The sequence below is a fragment of the Rhea americana genome, unplaced genomic scaffold, assembly GCF_003343005.1.
Source record: "Rhea americana isolate MKP2758 unplaced genomic scaffold, rheAme1 scaffold_217, whole genome shotgun sequence".
NCBI classification, from domain to species: domain Eukaryota; kingdom Metazoa; phylum Chordata; class Aves; order Rheiformes; family Rheidae; genus Rhea; species Rhea americana.
In genome coordinates, this window is record NW_028186317.1 from 840,126 (window position 1) to 859,219 (window position 19,094).

A 19,094-nucleotide genomic window follows, 5' to 3' on the forward strand; every position below is an offset into this window, starting at 1 on the left:
AGCACAGAAACAGGGGTTGCCTCGCAGCACGCCTACATTTCTGTGCTCCTTGCAGCACGGAGATGCAAGAGGTCATGACTACCAATACTCCGCAGGGAGTCAGCCTGCTGCTGGCAAGGAGTTAGCAGCGTTGTTGAGAGCGAGCTGTGCGCCTGCTGTCTGAACTGTGCTGAGCACGAGGGCGTACAGCTGAATGAGGCATGGGAAACCTGTTGGGGGATCTGCACAGCAGGTCTGGGGTCACTGCTAACACTGCTATATCTTGTTGCTCCTGCCCCTCTGAGTTAGAAAACTCCCCTGCAGCTGGCACTCACAGGCAGAAATGGGAACACCTCAAAAGCAGAGTGTCCCATGTGTCTTTCCATCATCCACAGCATCTTGTCCATGAGCCCACTCTCCTTTTCACCCTTCTGCCTTCTCTCTGGTGTGCACCTGAGTTCTTCATGTTTTCCAGGTAGACTCCACATCCCTAATTTGGGCTATTTCTAGAGGAGGAGGCTTCTCTGAGGAGACATCCAGGTGTCCTATGCATTTGTCTTTATTTCTGGGAGCTGAGAAGCTCTTTGGAGGATGCCAAACCAGACTGCTCCTGCCTTCATTCCAGGTTCTTTAAAACAGTCAGAGGGTAGTGCAAAACATCCTACAAGTCAATTCAAATTCTCCAGTGACCCCAGAACTGGTGAGGGGAGGGGGCCATTCCTTAAAATGCCTCCAAATAGACCTCTTTTTGCAAAACATTTGCAGTGCCTGATTTTGCTGACAGAATTCCCAGGGCCTCCCGTAAGCTAGAAGCCAATGATACTAGTGATACTCTAAGCCAGTAACGGAACTGAAATGGTTTTCACGGTTCTGTCCAGGCTGCTGCAGGGAAGTGCCTTTTCTTCCCAGTGCCTCCTCACTCATTCCTCAGATGCCACTACCTGAACAAGGAGGAGGAATTTGCCAAGAGGGAACATCTGCTTCATGGCAAAGAAAGAAACAAGCACTCCACCAGCAGGCTTGAGCGATCAATGTTATTTAGACTACATGTTTAGAGGGAGAGGAAGGGCTGGAGAGTCCATACGTTCTGTACAGCCATGAGAAACGTCTCACGGTCTCAACCTCAAGATGCGAAAGATGCTGGACAAAACCAGGGACCCCTGACAGCATGGAGGAATATTTTGGTTAAATCACCTCTGGATAGTTATACTGCGATACATAGAACTCCCTGGAAATAGTCACCTATATGGTGAGACCTGCAGTCCAGAGAGATCGTTGGTTGTGAGCTAGAGAGGTCCTAGGATGTTGGGTCAATACTATTCAGACATCTGAGTCCTTGCTCCTTCCTCAGCTAAGATTTTATTATATCCTAGGTAAGTGAGAGTTATTCTAACAAAACTTTGTAAGGAAGGGATAAAATGCAATGTCCTGTCTCTTCAGAAGTCCCTGTCTCCCTGAGCTGGGCTGTAGCCAGACACAGGCTATGAGGAGGCCTCATCACTACCTCCAGCCCATTCAAAAGGAAGAYTATGGAGTAAACACTCCATATTATTATCACTCACCGCTACAGCAGCAGTTCTCACCACCCTCCGAGCTGGTCCTCTCTGTCCCACAGCTTTCTGCAGCTCAAAGGCTGGGCTATCTCAAAGGAAAGTGTCCTTGCTGATGACAAATACCAAAGTGCCATGTTTCAGCACTGGCATGCAAACATCAAGCCCAGAACTCACAGAAAAACCCATGCTGCCCTGGAGCACCYTCCACCTCAACCCTGAAGATTTCAGGCTGGTGTGCCCAAAGGCTCGTCCTCCTTTTCCAGCTACACCAGTTGGCTTAATACAAACACTAGCTTCACTCACACACTTTGTGTCACTTCTGTCCTCAAGGCACAATGGTTACAGTGTCACCGTCATCAGAATGAGCCCTGGAGCCTGCACTCTCCAGTGAGCAGACTGTGTGTACCCCTTTGGGAGGCTGCTGCTCACCGGGACAAGCTGACATCTCCTGTGTTGCCAAACACCCACCCTCTCAACCTGCCTTATCACCCCCAGGTGCCCAGAAGATGATCTCATAGAGGTACATGCAGTCTTTGCCCGCACAGGGCCACTGCTCACCAAGCAGGAGTTCAACAGCACTGTGACTTCCTGACAACATCATAACCCAAGAGACCGCAAGCTTCTTCAGTCCCCATTCTTTGGCCTACAAGATGACTTCAACTGGAAGTACGTATAATTAATCCATTGCCTTGCTGGTCCAGAAACCAGAGATGCACAATCTGCTCCCACCACATCTTGAGGGACTGTCAGAGCATTCACAGTGGTCAGGGAGGGTTGCAACACACCTAACAACTCCTGAACCCAAGTACTAGAAATTTAAAATGGAATTTTTGGGTTGCTTCTGAAAAAGACAGCTCAGGCAGCCGGCTGTACTGCAGAACGTTGCTTGCTGAGCTACTGTCCAGAAAGGAAGTTGTGCAGAAAATTAAATGTGGCAGGATTATAGACTCCTTCAAACTTGAAACTTGGCTATAAAACAAGATGTCCAAGAGACCACAGAAATATAAAACATGTTGCAATACTGGGGGTCAAAGCACTTTGGTTTGTATGTAGCTCAGTCGGAGAAGTGAAAAATCTGGATTTCTGCTAAATAAATAAATAAATAAATAAATAAATAAATAAATGGAACCTCAACATTCACGTTGCCTCGAGAATTGCCAGGGAGAACAGACCTTGCACAGACAAACTATCTGAGGCCAAGCACGGGGTGACCCTCAGCCTGCAGCCAGCTCTCAGAGCATCATAAAGATGTTCTGGAGTCTCTAACTACAACAGGATAATTTAGCTTTTTCTTGCACAGTAGCAACACTCTTCTGGCTCGTTGAGGCCCACAGGAAATGCATCTCAGAAGGCTTCAGGGTGGAGCTTTTTTTGTTCTAAAGTCCTCTCTCTGAATGCCACAGGCAGATAAACTCAAGCACTTCATCTTTTCCTTCATAAGCAATATGAGCCATGCTTCCCTCCACCTAGTTTGCTTCATCTTGGAGAAAAATATATATATATTGTTCCAAGCCCATTGGTAGAATCTCACTAGCTCTCCAGTGATAAAGACAAGTAGAGAAGGAGAACAGAAGAGGAGGTCTTGCAGCTGCAGGGCTGTGTCCTACATRCAGCAACCTGTTGTGATAGGGCTCTGTCTTTGCCTTTGTCTTCAGACATGAGGTCTGGATGGAAAGTAGGATGAATGAGTGACCAGTGAGGTCAAAAAGAAAAAAGAGACACAGCCCACCACACGGCAGGAAAATGCAAACTCCCAACGGGACTGGAACCACAAGCAGGGGAAGTGGGACAGACAGGACCCACAGGATGCTATTAAAAAACATGAGTTTAGGGATAAAAATGGGGATTGGCAGAATAGCCATGGTGGAGTACAAGCAGTGAAAGCCCTGAAGATATCTGCAGATACCTGGAAGGGCTCTGCTGGCCAGAGCCGGCTGGAAAATCTGCAGCTATTTCATTTCCACCAAGAAACACAGGACATCTGGGAGGTCCCCAGAGATGAATTAGGTGTAAAATAAATCAGTCCTTTGTGTTATTCTTTCAATAAAGTCACTTTGCCATCTCAGTTTCCCAAGTGTTGCCACTCAGAAAAGTCAGGCTGATCAACAAGCACACCAGGATGACAGCACACCTCACAGTCCTTGCTCTGGGCTGCCTGCAGACGCAGGAAGGCAGTGCTTCARTTACACTCTGCTCTTGGGCTCTTTTCTTCTCCTAGTTAAAGGAGGCTGACAGATTGGTGTACCTCCAAACCACATCAACGTTTGAACACAATCCTGGGCTCCTTGGTGAATACTGAGCACTTGTCACTGGCTACCGAAGCCCTGATAACAGGGGCAGTCTTGCAGTGGGAGAGGATCCCCCAGCACCATGCCAATGCCTAAAAAACTTCAGCAAGTGGAGATGTTGGAAGCTGTGACATACCACACAGAGGAGCAGATGTCARGATAGAGATGTGGTTGAGGAGGAGGCAAATGGAAACAGCGGGAGTTTTTGGAGCTGGACAGCCTGTCTGGGCAGGAGGCTGAGGTCAGAGGTAGCAGTGGAGGTGCTGCAACTTGCCCAGACTCTTCCAAGCTTCTCACTATCATTCCCTGGAAACCTCCCAGAACCAGGCAAACAGCCCAGGAAGAGCTGAGCTCCAGACTAGCAAGAAYAGCACCCGGAGAGCAGATGAAGCTGAGCTCCTAAAACGCCAGTTAAGAGTGAGGGTAGTGGGACAAAGCATCCAATCTTTAAAATCTACCCAAAAATCTTCCTGCACAGCTGCACCGCAGTTTTCAGAGCAGCCATGTGGAGGTACATCCCTTGCTGCCCAAGCACYCTGCTCCCCGAGCAAAGCAGTACTTTGTCTCCCAGCCATATCCTCAGCATCTTCCAACGGCATCAAGATCTGGCTGCCTGCCTACCTCCCCATGAAGGAGAAGGTTGAGAGCAGAAGTGGGTGCTCACTTGGGTGGGCAGAAAGCAGTTGTACCGATACTGCTGGAAAACTCTCGGCATAACGGAGCTTTGGGAGCAGCCCRATTCTGCCAGGCGCTGAGCACCCGCAGCCCCAGAGCACTGAAGGAGAAAGGGAAGGATCTCGGTGCTTGGTTGGGGACAGCRCTGGGAGTTTTGCAGTTCATTTGAGCGCAAAGGATGTACTCGGACACAGTTACAGGCTCTGCTAATGCTTTTCCAACCAAACACAGCTTGGGAGGGTCTGTTCTGCACCCTGACATAGCTGAGGCTCTGAGCTTAATTCTGAAAGTACAATAAAAATCCCCTTTAATAAACAAATTCACAATGGTCCTAATAATGCCAACCCCTTTTTTTCCCCTCTGTAACAACCAATGAGGAAGACATAGCAAGTTGTTTTTTCCCCATCCTATTTCTGTCTCCATCTCCCATTTCCTTCTATCCAATATTACCTTCCAAATTCCAGCTCTGATCCTTGGATARTTCAAACATATTGCATTGCTTTACAAACTGTGTTATTTTATCCCTTTCACCTGCCACCTTTCTTTTAGATAAACACTCATAACTCCCGACATACCACTTTAACTCTTTGACTGTCACTGGAAATTGAATTGGCCAAGATTTTCACAGGGGAAATTCTTTCCTCTTCTTTTCTTCTCCGCTTTGTGCATTAAGCCAAACAAAATCTCACCTGCCTTAGCACCATCTTCAGATCATTTTACTTAAGCTGTGCCTAATAATTTCACCAATTTCTGGTAATTGTCCGGGCCAGACTTGTGGTGTAAATCTGTCTTAATCACAGCTTCTTGTTGAGGGCTAGTTATTTCTCTGATAGCTCCTGCCCCAACAATCACCTCTCAAGACTGGCCCCTTGAATTTGGAAGGATCTGCACCCTGAGCTGTGTACAGTATCCTTGATTTAGGTGCAGGCACACTCCCAGCGAGGCAGGGGGTTGACAGTTCTCATATCCCTCTCCCATCCCAATGCAACAGGCACGGGCAGCACCAGCAGCTGAGCAAAATGCACCCAAAAGAGGAGCACTTTCCTGTTGCTTCACCTGTGTCTCTCACCCAAGTCCAGCCCTGTCTTATCCTCACCGTCAGATCTGAGCTGGGGGTTGCCCCAGCATCACCTCTGTTATCAGTGGCTTCTCGGCAAGCCAGGAGAAGCTGTGGTGGAGCTGAGGAGTATCACAAACATACAGCAAAGGGAAAAGTTCACAAGCTAGAAATCTCCTTCTGGGCTGTGCCTGCCCTGTACAGGACCCAAACTGATGTCCTGTAAACACAGTATCAGCTAGATTGGTCACTGTCCTTTGAAATAGCTGGTCCTCAAACCTTAGTGTCTGGCTTTTTTCCCCAAATCAGCTCCCTTAGGACACTGGGCCAAAGTGGGTTTTGGTCAGAGTGTGCTAAGGCAGAACACTGAACAGGCTGCCCAGAGAGGTTGYGGAGTCTCCATCCTTGGAGATCTTCATAAGTCATCTGGACACAATCCTTGGAAACGTGCTGTAGGTGACCCTGTTTGAGCAGGGCTGTTGGACTAGATGATCTCCAGAGGTTTCTTCCAACCTCAGCCATTCACGATTCTGATTCTGTGATTTCACCAGGAAGYCAGATACCTCGTGTCGAGTCCTTGCACGGGTGAGAGCCAACATTAGCCATTCAGGCAGGCTGCATGGAGACCAGCATCGAGCATCTCCCTCTTCACCCCGCAACAGCTGGACCATTATTGAGCCCTACTGAAAACCCCACGTTGGCCAACCATTGCTCATCATCAGGAGGGCCACAATGCCCTAAGAAGACCCTCTTGTAGATGAGCATCAAGGAGGCAGGCAGCCACACAGCAATAACTCCAGATGTGACCGCGCATGGCATCTCTCTAGCACCCGTGGCCAGCAGCCTGGTCTTCTGCTTCCCACACTGCCAACATGGCATCAGGTTGCGAGTCATCCCAGAGGGTCTAGAGGCACCATGGAAACCCATCACAGACATGGGGCACGTGAGATGGTGTGGGGAGAAGCTACCTTGAGCACAATGTTCCCACTCCTATATGGAGGCATCTCCTGATACTTGCCAGTAGATGGAGCACTTTCTGTCACCTTCCTCCATCTCCTAGGGCCATGCTTAGCAACCTTGCAGCCACCCTAATGGGGGCAAAAAAGGCCCTAACACAAGGGTCTGGGAGGTGATGCAGTAACATATAATGGGCCAGCATGTTTCACTCAGTCCCGCCGCTGACACAGCCCAAAGCAAGCTCAAGAGTCACTCACTGATGGGACTAGATAGGCTAAAATCTTCCCATCAAGCCTGGGCATGAGAAGGAGGGCACAAGAYAGCCAACTAGCTCTGGTTCTCTGTGCAGTTGGACACCTGGTCAGAAACACTTTGCAGTCCATGGGGACCCCGTAGCCCTGCGAAAGCTGCTGCTGCCTCCTTTGCCCTGAGCCTCAAAAGGCTGCCAGGAGGCGCCTGGGTTAACAGGACTGCTCGGCGGAGATCCACCCGGTTAGCCCGGGGTCACAGCCCATCTGTGTCGCAACGTCTCTCTGAGTCATCCATTTCCTCACAGTCACCGAAATGGCCTCAAAGTTTGCACAGATGGTGCTTAATCCCCGTTTGGACAATGGGAGTTTGGGTTTTTTACGACAATTTCYAAACGAAAGCAAGGGGAGGGAGGGGAGGCAGCGAGGGTGGGAGAAGGCAGATGCAGGACGGCAGGATGGAGGCCAGTGGTACAGCAAGCCGGGCAGCAAGAGCCCAAGATGGCACACAACAAATCTGTTTTACCCTAGAGACTCAAAGCAACAGGCAGCATGTCTACACTAAATCCCAGAGGGATGAGGACCCTGAATGCACCCCAGAGACCTGGGCCCTCCTAAAGGTTTTCTGTCTTTGACCTTCCTCTCCTGGCCCATCACCCCAGGTTAGATGTCACAGCTCAAACAGCACATAGCGGCTACAGGGAAAACGGTGGGGTTATACGTGCTCCCATCGCAAAGCCCATCCTCCAGGCTGGGACAGCATCTGCCAGCTGCTCCTCCTGCCCCAGATCCCTCTCAGCTCCGGGAAGRGATGGGTCACTATCATCCCTCCTCCAAGGATGGACAGCAGATGGTCCCGGGTGAGTTTGGCCCCCTGGAAGGCGGACAATGCTGAAAGATGCTGTGTCTAGTCTGCAAAAGGGAGCGCTCAGTGCCCTACGTCAGTGCCAGCATAGCTGGAGGTCTCAGAAATGTTCTGTACGGTACCTGTTGCTGCACTTTCAAGGCCTCTCCTGCCCATGCTCAGCTGGACTCATATCAAGYAGAGGTGACTGGATCCTTTTGTGTCACCATCTCAGCTCTGGAGCTAYGGCAGGACCAGGGCACAGTGAGGAGATGGGCGCAGGACCACTCTTCCACTGCAAAAACAGGGTCAAGCCATGCTCGTGCAAGGRGGAAGCCCTTCTGTTGGGCCAAATCCTCCTCTCCCACCGCTTACCCTCCGAGCCATCAGTCCTGTGCGTCCACAACGCTGGAGAACTAGGGACGTAAAAAACGAGTATGCAAGGTCTCGGCACAGGGATTTAGGGCACGTGGTAGGCAGAAGCCTTCCAGCAGCCGGAGTAACCAAGCAGGGAGGTAAATRGCCTGGAGAGAGCACCGAGGATCACCAGAGAATTTAAGGGCAAGTCCACCAGCGAGACACCCATCCACAGCAGCACATCCTATTGCTTCTTTACCGGCTTCCCTGCCAAATCCCCCTCCCCGGTGCAGGGGRGCTGGCAAGGGGCAGGACACGTGAAGCGAAGCGGGGCACCGAGGTCTCGAGAAACCCCCGCGAAGCGGCACGGGGGCCCGGCCCGCGCCGCTCTCGCCTCCGTTCGACGGGGCGCCGCGCTTCAGAAGCGATTAGCGGCCGCGTTGAACTAATTCCCGGCGCGGCGGCTCCAACACAAACAGCGCGCGCGCGCGCTGGCGCGCGCCCCACACCTCCGCGCACATTCACCTCTGTGTTTCAGCGGGCCGAGGCGTCCCTGCCAAGAACAACACGAATAACCCGCCGCTTCTCCAGGTTAAGAGGCGGCCCCGGAGGCCTGGAGCTAGGTGGCCGGGCCGCGCGCGCTGGAGCCGGCTCAGCAGCCGGCAGAAAGGCGGCCTCTGTTTAACGGCCCGGGTCAAGACCGAGGCAGGCAACAAGGATTCGTGTATTCAGCGCCCGGTCCCGGGGGGCCGGGGCGGGAGAGAGCCGCGAGGCCGGGAGGGAGGGAGGGGAGGCAGCCGGCGGCGGAGTCCCGAGCCGCGGTCTCCGCGCCGAGCGGAGAGGAGAAGGCGCTCGCGGCCGGCACCTGCGGGCTGTTCGTCAGCCCCGCGCCGCCGAGGCTCCAGCAGCTGAAATAACAACCGGGCGGCGGGAGACATCGCCGGGCCCTTCGGGCTCTGGGGCTGTTCCCAGCCACCAGGGAGTGGGGGGGGTCACCAGGGTGTCCCGAGGCTCACGGGACTCTAGCGGGAGCCAGGGGTGTTTCTCAGGCTTGGTGGTGGCCCCTGCCGGGGTTTGGGGGTTAAGGCAGGGGCTCCCGTTCCCTYCGGGCGCTGCGACGCGGATGGGGCTGCCGGTCGCCTCCCAGGCGCGTTGCGATTTGCCTGCAGTAAGTTTGCCAAGTGAAAAGGTCCCCACTCACCCCGCCGTGCCCCTCGGGGCACGCACAGGCACTACCTGGGCTTGGACGTACCCGACCATCTGCGCCGAGGTCCTGGGGCCCCTGATGCTACGTACGTAGGACAGCGGCCCCATTTTCCAAGGTGCCTGGAGCGCGGCCCCCCCATCCCAGCCAAGCCCAGGGCCACGATACGTTCACTCCTGAGCTGCCTGGCAGCAGAGCCACGCTCGGGAGCTGCAGCACGCAGGGGAGGTCAGGGAAAGAGGGCTGATACGCTGGAGCAGGACCGTGCACGGGCAGGTTTGGCACATACATCCAAGCACGTACTGCCAGAGCAGGAGGAAGATGGTCTTTGTGGCAAGCTCTGGCTCCAAGGAGAGGATGCAAGAGATGTCACGTGACAGCGGAGAAACCAGGGACAGGCTGGTCCCCAGGAGAAAAGCCCTGGGGACTGAAGACGGGAGCAGGGATGGCAGCGAATCCTGCTCCCAGCACCCCAACCCACTTTAGGCCAGCTCTGCTTGGGGCCCTTTTGGCATGGGGTGCTGAGTTGCCGTTGCCAGGCCAGGATGAAACCCGAGCAGGTCAGGGCCGCCCGCCTTGTGCAGACACGCGGAAACGGCCCAGGGCAGCAGCCAAGCACCGATGGGAGCCGCACACRAGGAGACACGCCGAGAGCAGCTGCCAGAGAGCACCTGGCAGGGTTATGGTGGTGCCAAATACTGCATCTCACCTGGGATCGGCATGAGTTGTGGATGCCAGGTGGCACCAAAAAGGCTGCATCCCAGTGTGCCAGGTCCTCCTCGTTGTTTACCACACCAGTACCCAGGGCAAGGTTGCAAGATGAGGGAAAGGAAACATTTCTCCCCATGTTGTGCACGCCGGGACGTGGCTGGGTTCACACCAAGAGAATCAGCTAGAGTAGAGGGGAGCCCACACTCCCTCGACCAGCCCCACTGCTCAGCAGAAAGGTAACCTCAACCACCCTGCGGAAGCCAGGGGCACGCATCCAATCTAGACACGGGCACAGACATCTGCAAGAGGCTCGGGCGCACAAACAAGCCCCTTGGCCTCTGGATCTTCCCTSTGCAGCGAGCAGAATTGTGCCCAGCCCCTGCTGCAACGAACCCCCRGAGATCTATCCCAGCAGAGCGATGCCTGCCTCCGGCCGCGTTCCCACACGCGCTTCAAAACCAACCCGTGCGTCTCGAGGGAAGCCCACAGCAGCTGCCCCGAGCAGGCGATGGAGAGGTCCTGGGGTCAAGCTATTAAGCCTCCTATCTGTTTAAACCCTTAAGCTGTCCTGTGATCTTGGCCAGGCATCCCTGCGCAGGAGCCCGCAGCGGGGAGGGCGAGGGCTTTTCAGCAAACGTTCCCGTTCCCTTACGGGGCTTCRTCTGCCCGTCGCAGCAGCTCCCCAAGGAGCCGAGGTCCGGGGCTGCCAGGACCGGGGGGGAGTGGCAGGAGGCGGAGAGCTTGAGGGGCTGCCAGCAGGCCGGGAAGGTCCACGGCACAAAGCAACCCCTTTTCCAGCTCTTCCCGGCCCTTGGGCTCTTTTCCACCCTGCGTGCGTGCGCCCAGCAGCTTCCACGCCCTAAGCTCTTCCCTGCACRCACCTGCAGGGCCACAAAAAGAGGAGAAAGCAAGGGGACCAGAGCAGAATCCAGCAGATATGGTGGATGGATCCACATTTTGGCCTCATTGGGAGAGCCAGCCATACCTGGCAAGATCCTTCTCGTTGCTCCAGTGCACCCAGCAGCTGAGACTCGGCTGCTGCCGCATCCCCAGGGTCCGATCATCAGTTGGGGGGAGGGGRAGGAGGAAAGAAGAGCCCATAAAACGTGGAACGTGGACTGAGCAGGCTGTACGGCCGCCCCAGTAGCTTGCCGGCTGTGGAGGTAGGAGTTCTCCTGGGAGATTTGCCCACCAGATTGGCACCGTCCTCCCAACCCCACACAAGGTCTTCGGGGGCAAAGAAAAAGCTGGGCCTGTAGAGGAACAAATCTTTAAGCCCCCCAGATAGACCTAGCCCYCCTGCACGCCCTGGGCTGGCAGAGACCTGAGCCAGTGCTCTCTACCGTACTTGGTGCTGTCGAGCAAATTTCCACCCCAACGTCGCTAAAAGCTGCAGCCCTCACTCAGGCGAAGAGGGAGCCATCCAGTCTTGCTGCCAGACAACTGCCCCAGCCACTCCCTGGGCTCAGAAAAGCTCAGGAAAAAAACAAAATAGAACAAAACTGCTTTGCCTTGCTTTCCCAGCAGCCAGTACCTCCCCAAGAAGAGCAAATCTTCCTAGCCAACCCTACTGAGATCCCAACTGCAGTCATGCAGTTGACGCACAGCCAGGCTAGGACTTAGCCTCCAGAGCTGGCTATGGTGGCGGTACTTGGTCATTTGAGCTCTGATGGTAGCCGCAGTGACTGAAACAATCCCRTTCGTCATTGCAGTGACACCGCGACAGACAAATCAGCGCTCGCTCTGTCCATCTCAAACCTTCTGTGCCTCCAAACCAGTCTTTAGGAGAGAATCAGGCAAGGAACCAGAGCCAGCTGAGGCAAGCAGCTCCAGGGGCTTTTTGGATGGGATGGAGACACAAAGCCAACAGATCCAGCCATGTATCAGAGCCCGGATTCTTTGAGCTGCTCCCAGAAACAAAAAGATGAAAAGATGGTGACACTGACCTTCCTAAAATAATAACCTTGTCCTGAGATGTCCTCATGGGCTCAAAGCCAGCAGAAGCTCCTGCAAGCACAGCTTGTTTTCACATTCCTTCCTTCACCTCAGTTCCTTACAAGTTCCCAGTCTCCCCAGGACCTGCTGGATCACTCATAGTCTTGCCAACAGAGAAAGCTGCAAGATTGCTTCTGCATCAGGGGACACCCATCCCAGTGAGGAGCCCTGATTTCCCTGGCTTTCCCTGAGCACCTGGTGGAGATAGTTGCCTTTCTGGACATGAGAGGAGGGGGTCTGGCAAAAACAGCATGTGGGGCCTCCCCTGCCACTCTGGACCCAGCAAGATCCCACAGGACGCACCAGGCTCCCTCCAGCCAGACGTTTGCTAACTCCACCCAAGACAGTAATAAAATGCATCTGGCGCAGATGGGGAATAACAAGGCTGCAGCTCTCAGGCAGGCTTCGTTATCTGCACACGATTAGATCTCCCCCCACAAGGCACAGGGCAGGCAATGAAGGAACTGGGAACCTAGCTTCAGTAAGGACGCCTGCACAGAGCAAGTCTGGAGCAAGTTCTCGGCTCTCAGCTTGGGCTGCGATTCCTCCCCAGGCAATGCAAGGTCAGGGTAGCGCAGCTGCRCTGAGCAAAGGGGCAAACAGCCCCAGCGTTGCCTCTACCTCCTCCAAAAGTGCAGCACGGGCAGCTCCTCCCGCACCCACGGGTCCTTTTGCGGACAGAGAGCTGGCGAAGGGTGAAGCACCTCCCCATACCCTGTGCGTCGGGCACGTCCGTCATCACGTCCCCTGTTCCCCTTTGCAAGTCGACTCCTGTACGCGACGTTACCAGTGGGTTGAGCGAGCGATACGTTCACCTTGCCACGCGCTAACTTTTAAATCCCACATGAGTAAGTTGAAGCCTTTCCAGAGATGGAGTCTACTGTGTTAACTCATCTTTAGCAACCAAGCCTGTAATCTCCCCAAAGGACGAAATCAGGTCTGTTAGACAAGAACTATTGTTCTCCCACCCAAACTGCCGTCAGCCGCGGGACTGGGAGAGGAAGGCACAGACCTGAGACGGTTTATTGTCTGCGTAGGTTTGTTAACACCAGTCTGACAGATTAACCCATGCTGGAGCCAAAGCAAAACCAGAACGAAACAAGATGGGAGCAGTCTGAAAATGCCTGGGTTTGGGGCGAGGGTCAAAAAATCCAGGTGCTCCTGCCCTGCAGATCCTGCACAGAGGCAGAGCCGGGATACGCCTGCACCGTGCAGCAGAGCAAGGACCCTGGCACAGGGAGCAGAGGAAGAACCTGGGTGAGAAGCAAATCCCTGGAGAACCAAGCTACGCTTTACCACATCCACAGCAGAGCTCATTTTTACAGGGCAATGCAAACGCCACATTTGTCTGCTCTGTCCGTGGTCCACGAGCAGCACGGACATGTCCCGTGGCCCAGATCYGTTCCTTTCCCCCCACCCCGTACTTTAGGCATGCATCTGAAGCATCTACCTCAGTCAGACATACAACCTTCTGCGGCACCGTAGCCAGCGGGACAGGCAGGCCGAGGCGATTCATCCCCCCGTCGTGTCTCCAGACGGGGCTTGGGAGRAGGACGGGCTGGAGCAGGGCACAGGGTCAAAGCTCGCATTTCCAAAAACCCCCTCGAGCAACAGCGTCTGCCCTTCAAAAGCGATACTGCTTTCTAGGCACGGCGGCTGGATTCTGGCCAGACACCAGGGCCAGATTYTCGAAGATATTTCAGCCCCTCAAGATACAGATTAAGGTCTGGAGAGATTTTCAGAGGCAGCTCGTTGGGCACCCAAATACCTGCATCCATCAAGCTCCTTAATTGGCAACTTGCAAAGGCTCCCGCTCTGCTGCAGAAACAGCCACGTCCCCAGATTCCCTGGGCAACATCTGCGGCCTTTCAGAGCTGGTAGCAGCTCTTCCACATCAYGCAAGACACGTCAGCCTGGCAGGTCCCTGCTTCCTTGCTCTCAGGAGGCCAAAGATGCTTCCACAGTTTCACTGAACCTTCTAAAAGTCTCAGCTCGCAAACCYTAGCAGCATCCTTCCCTCCAGTGAGGAGGTCCAGAACCAGAGATTCAATAAACATGGGGTCGAGGTGCCAAAGAGAGGCACGGCATTTTCTGCCTGCCCTCTGTCTCCTTGTAGACCCTACCCCACCCAGACACGGTGAAGGCAGAGAGAAGTTTTGGGGGAAGCAGGGAAGAGCAGGCAGAAAGACACAGRGAAACCCAGGTGGCTCCGCACAGCCCACCAGTGGAAACAAACCCTCACTAAACCCCCTTGCTTCGCTTCTCATCCTCCTTATCCTGTCGAAACCRGGGCCGGGTTCAGCTGGAGGAAGCCAAAACCAACAGAGCCTACGTTGCTCTCTGCAGTTCGGCAGCAGTCTGAGCCCAGCTGGACACTGCTAATTCAGGCACGCTCTGTTGACTGCGGCGCCCCGGCGCAGTTGTAAACAGCTCAGCAGTTTGTACACTCTCCAGTATTGATGTTATACAAAGGAGCTGGAAATGTAAATGATTGCACTAGACCTACAGCCGGTGGCTGCTGGTGCAGACGGCCCCCGGCAAAAAAAGAAGGGAAAAAAAAAAAAAAAAAAAAAAGACTCCAGCCCACTCCTTGGCATTGCAAACGGGGCCTGACTCCGGCCAGGAGCACGAGAGCAAAGCTTTTACGTGTTTGCCATCTAGTGGGCTTGGGAAAGCCTGCAAAGAGGTGCTGCCCGGCCACACAGAGCCCCACCGGGTGCAGAATTGGCATGAAACCTTTGTGATTTGGCCAAGACGGGCCTGTTTTGTCACCCTTCGACCCACTGCCGCTTTGCAGCGGAGGCAAGAGGAGGGGGGTTGGACCAGGACCAGGCAGAGCATCTCACTGACGCGACCCCAGCTCCAGAGATAGGATACGTCTGGGGACACATCCCGAGTTGGGATAGGTCCCACTCCTTCCACAGGGCACGGGAGCATGAATTGTGGATGTGACACAGAGGACAACCAGAGCCTGCAGGGCCGGAGCAACATCTTCTACCCCAGGCACAGGCCATGGAGACACAGCATGGATACTGTGACAGATCTTTCCTTAATCCATCTCCTCTAGCAGTTTTTTGTTGTTTTTTCTTTTGTTGTTGTTGTTTTTTTGCTAGGGCCCAGTTTTTGTGAGCTTGCTTTTGGCCACCTTTAGGCCTCCAAAACAGCTCAAAAGAGCAGCAGCACCTTTGGGTTGCAAAYGTYCCAGCCTCTTTCAGATGCTCATGTTAGGGTGAAAAAAGCCCATTTTCTCCTCCGCGACTAGAAAAGGGCCGGTCAAGGAGTCTGTATCTATAGGCTARGAGCCTGAAAATCCACCCTTAGAGAGTTAAGGTGGCCACATCCCATGACAGCAAGGATGCCACCCGTGCTACATCTGCTTCGCTTGTTTACAGAAGAGGCTAAACGCCATTTTTACAAATAATATTTTCATATTAAAACCAGCAGTTTCAGGGAAAAGRGGCTTAACATTTCCACCACGTTTCCAGCCAACTAGCTAGTTGCTGGAACTAGGCTGCTAGTTAAACTAATAATCATTTGGGTTGTATGGACCTACAAAAACCCACTGCCCCACAGCCTCTCACTGTTAGCCTACTAGAGCATTTTTAGGATCATGAAGAAAAGGGGACATAAAAAGGAAAGAAAGAAAAACACATGATGCCACGCAACAGCACTAACAAGTAAACTATTTCAATTTTCACCCGCATAATAATTCCTAAGGAGGCAAAACAAAGTTTGTTCAGCTGTAGTTAAGGTTGAACAAACATAACACTAATCGCTTTTGCTTTGCCTTTTAGAAAAAGGCTCTCAAAGAGTGCTGCAGTTTAAGATAAACGAACAGTACCAGCTCTTAGCCCCGGGGAAAGCACTGAAGAGCTGGTGATGCTTTGCCCCCACCAAGAGAGGACTGCACAAGTCTCACTGTGTCTTGGGGCAAGCAACCAGGCAGCCCAGTTCTGCCACGGCCTCCTCACATCTGCTTAGGCCTGGCCTGCCCAACTCCAGCAGGACATTTTGCACCATCTCAAAGACTTCGAACMGCCAACACACAACCCTGCGTAAAGGGGAAGGTGGTGAAAGCCTCGTGACCATCTCCCATATCTTCATACGGCACAATCTTTTGCCGATCTCAGCCCGCTCTGGGCAACCTGCAAGGAGACTGGAGCCTGCAGAACTGCATCTATGGTTGGAGTCTCCCTCAATTACTTGCTTGTCAATCTCTCCCTGTGGCTCCCTAAATAAAACAGCAGCAGGTCCCACCACAGGGCAGCTCGATCCACCCAGGGTGAGAAAGGGAATCCCAGCAAGGGTCGAAGTCTTTGGACAAGGGAAGGCCTAAGAAGAGGCAGCTAAAAATGGCAAAATGCCATCTCTGGACAGGGAGGTGAGGAAGCTGCGGAGTGAGGGACAGATGGAGACAAGAGGAAGAGGGCACRGGACAGGAGGTGGTACAAGGGGTAAGAGGAACAACGACGAAAAGGAACAGAAGACATTGGGAAGGCAAAGGAGCAACCAAGATATGCAAGAAGAATGCTGGTGGGAGAAGAAAAGGCAGAGGGAAACCTTCCCCCGCTTTCCTCCACCCTCCCAGGGACAGGTTCGTTATGGTGAAAGGCTGGTTTGGGATTAACTGGAGCAAGAACATTCCTATTGGGAACACTGGGCTGGTTCAAGTTCCTTTCAGGTCACCAATGATTTGGCAACTAATGCACAAGGACATGAGAAAAGCATCCACAGAGGAGAAGGGAGAACCTCGTCCTCTGCCCGCAACCCTATAATGACCAAACAGGTGTTGCCACCTCCCCCAGACCTCACTGCTCAAGTACTTTTTAGCTCCAGCAGATGCCCTTGCTGCCATGGCCACCCTACACGGGAAGCGGACACAAGCAAGCAGGAAGGCTGAAAAAGGCTGAGAAAGTCTTTTCTGTCCCAGATGCTGGACTTGATCCCAGGAAAAGCAGTTGTAAACACAGAGGAAGGGACAGCATCAAGGTTGACAGGACATCACAACGAAATTAGTTGCATGTGCTGAGCAGCAGTGAGAAATTCCAAATTATTTCTTGCAGCCGACTCAAGTCTCTGCGCGTTCCCCCACTGTTAAGTGAGTGACAAATTACTGTCTTTGTTATTCAAGCACATACCAAATCAGGGTGATCAGTATTTGTCAAATACGGGGAGAGAAATGTATCGCGCAAAACATTGCAAGGTTTATTTTAACAAGGCTTTAAAAAAAATCAGTCAGTGCCAGGCTCATAAGCACCTCTTGGGATCGTTTGCCCTGGCTTACCATAATAGAGACTTTTTTAAAAAGAAAATCAAGAAAAGCAAAAAAAAAAAAAAAAAAGAGAGAGAGAGAGAGGAAGAGAAAGACAAGTACCCAAACTCCCTGTATTGAGGCACAAGCCTTTGCACTGTGTTGAGTCACCTTGCTCGAATTTGGCTGGGAGACCTCAGACAGCAGCACAGACCAGGTCTTCCTCTCGTGAGGTTTCTACAGGCACAACGACGAAAGGTGTCAGCTGCAGTGAGCCAAAGTAACAGCGGGACATCGGCATGCTGCCAGGAAATGAGGCCGCTTCTCTGACCAGGAACAACAGCTCAGGGACTGTGTCCTGAAGGAATCCTTGCAGAAGTCCCTCTCGCTTCAGGTCAGCTCCTGCTTTGCCACATGTCCCAGCTCCTCTGGTGACCRCCCTTCTGCAGACAGCTTGCTGTAACGCTCATCATGGCAGAGACAGCTTAGCCTGGCCATCCTCAGGAAAGGGCCTGTTTCCTTGCCCTCAACTCAAAAATGCTGCAAGTGTCCCCTCCTGTCCTGGAAAAACTATGACTATGGYAAGTGATCCCTGCTTGGTTTATCCCCAGAGATCCACTCACGAGGTGCAACAGGAGCAAGGGTAAATGTTATGGAAATTGTGTTTTCGAGTCAGATCTTCAGCTGCTGGAAGGCAGCTATTGCTGCTGTCTGCAGTGAGTCTGACATGCTCTCCATCCAATACAGGACAGAGCTCAGAACTACCCACAGACAAATCCTGACAGCAAGCCAAAKGGCTCAAGGCCACACCAGCTATACGACGTCCAGATCTCTGGTTTGCTCTACAGAAGTCACAATATCCAGCTCCTGCTGCATAGCAACACTTTGGGCCTGGAGAAGCGAGGAAGCTCCATCTTTTCCTACAATGTGGGCCAAGGCCAGGACAAATTCACAGACGATGAGCCAATTATCAGCTTGTTTCACTCATGAATACTCAACAGCCCACCCTTTACCAGGGCAGAAGGCTCCAACCCCTATGGAGGGCTGAACACCACCAGGGATCAGCCACAGCCCATCTAGCCACCTCCTGGCTTGCTAAGTATCCCCTGCTCATCCTCATGCCCAAACTCTCAGTGGCAACCTCAGCAGGCACTCACCTGTCCCACGACTGCCAACGCCACCAGGGACACACGGCAGCAGGGTGGGCCAGCTGGCACTTTTGAAAACTAAACCACAGATCGTAACAGCCCCCAGCGCGCGGAAGCACGCTCCTTCCTCGCGGGAGCGAGGGGAAAGAGGCACTCGGTCCTCTCGCCGGCCCATTCGTGTGGGAAACGGGACGGAGACCATTCAGAGCAAGGGAGCTTCAGAGGCCCAAGGAAACGACCTGCCTGCCCACACCTTGCCACCCAGCAAGAGGAACGACAGARAAGGTTGTCAGAGCTACATTCAGAGGGCGCAGGGCAAGAGCAGCAGCCACTCAACCACAGGCCAGGCCCACCTTATCTATCAGTCCTTCCTCCTCCTCCCACTTGCTTTTCCAGAAAGCCCGACATTTTTTTCCCTCTCCTCCACAGTACAACAGGAGCCGCATTGCTTGGACACAGGCAGAGCTCGCCGTCAGCAAAGAATCACACCGGAGATTCGGCTCTCGCGTCTCATCGCAGGAGACGAGCAACAGCCTCTTGGCAGCCAGGGCGATTCCTCAGCAGTTTCTAAAAGCAGTGCCTGAGTCAGAMACTCCCCAGAAGAAAGCAAGAAGCCGTAGCACGCTTACGGGGCAGATCTCGCACACATCGTTAGCTCCGACAGGCATTCAAGCGAACCCTCTACACCAGCACGGCTTTACTTCTTGTGCACCACCACTGCGACAGTCTCATTTGCACAGGGGAAAAGAAAACTGATGGCACCCAGACCTCCCCTTGCAGAGCTTTTATCACTGCATCCTCTGGGCTCTCTCTGTTCCCTGCTGTTG